This window comes from Pteropus vampyrus, unplaced genomic scaffold (genome assembly GCF_000151845.1).
Source record: "Pteropus vampyrus isolate Shadow unplaced genomic scaffold, Pvam_2.0 Scaffold191, whole genome shotgun sequence".
NCBI classification, from domain to species: Eukaryota; Metazoa; Chordata; class Mammalia; order Chiroptera; family Pteropodidae; genus Pteropus; species Pteropus vampyrus.
The window spans coordinates 1,972,275-1,972,967 of NW_011888972.1; positions in this window are offsets into that span (position 1 = coordinate 1,972,275).

Sequence of the window (693 nt, forward strand, 5' to 3'; positions counted from 1 at the left end):
AGGAATGGGCAGAGCCCGGAAAATGTTTTAACTGCTCAAAGAAATGTATATTTTTTTCCAATTTGTAAAAAGACAAAGTGCCAGGCACTCTGTGAGACCCGCTGGAGTGTAAACGGGCCTTGGGACGGAGCTTTTATTCAATTCAAGCTGAGTAAAAAGGTGTTGCCGCGGGCGCTAGGCTGTGTCATGCAGCTAGGGGACGGAGCGGAGCGGTAAAGGGCCCTCGAAGGGATGGGGGAGTTATGGGGAGTTATAGAATAGAGTGAGACTCAAGGATCTGAGATAAAAGACAGACAGGGCAGACAACGTAATGAAGAGGTGAAAACGTGGGCTGAGGGTCAGACACACAGTGGGACGGGAAGACAGACAGGAGGGTGGAAGGCCAAAGCCAGAGGCGGAGACAAAGTACCGGAGGAGTCAGGGGTATGGGACGTACTGTTTATTAACTGCCCACGGTGCGGAATGTCTCAAGCGGGGGCACTGCCGGCCAAGGGTGGGGTTCGGACAAACGGGACTGGAACCCAACACGAGGGGACCGGGAGCTCGGCGCAGACGCCAGGACGGCAGCGGCGAGGCTCTCGGCCAAGTGCAGCGCGGAGCCCTGACCTCCCGCCACGGTCCGCCCGGTTCTGTTCACCTGGTTTCCAGCGCGGCGGGCCGCCCCGGGCGCCCTTCGCACCCCACGGCGTCCTC